The sequence below is a fragment of the Acyrthosiphon pisum genome, unplaced genomic scaffold (assembly GCF_005508785.2).
Source record: "Acyrthosiphon pisum isolate AL4f unplaced genomic scaffold, pea_aphid_22Mar2018_4r6ur Scaffold_21422;HRSCAF=23945, whole genome shotgun sequence".
NCBI classification, from domain to species: Eukaryota; Metazoa; Arthropoda; class Insecta; order Hemiptera; family Aphididae; genus Acyrthosiphon; species Acyrthosiphon pisum.
In genome coordinates, this window is record NW_021770888.1 from 2,735 (window position 1) to 2,956 (window position 222).

Consider the following 222-nt stretch of genomic DNA (forward strand, 5'->3'; position numbering starts at 1 on the left):
TAGAAAATAATACTCGGAACTTTTCTACTTTACGGAATGGTCTTTTTTTAGGGGGACACCAGTGATGCCACTTGCTCTCTGCGCTTAGCTCAGACAAAAAAATCAAAAATATGCCTCGATTTGCTATGCAATACCACCTAAAGTTGGTCACAGGGTAACCCCTGTATATCCACTCTTATCATTTTCCCTACTCTATATATACTAACTTTGAAGTGTCATAAC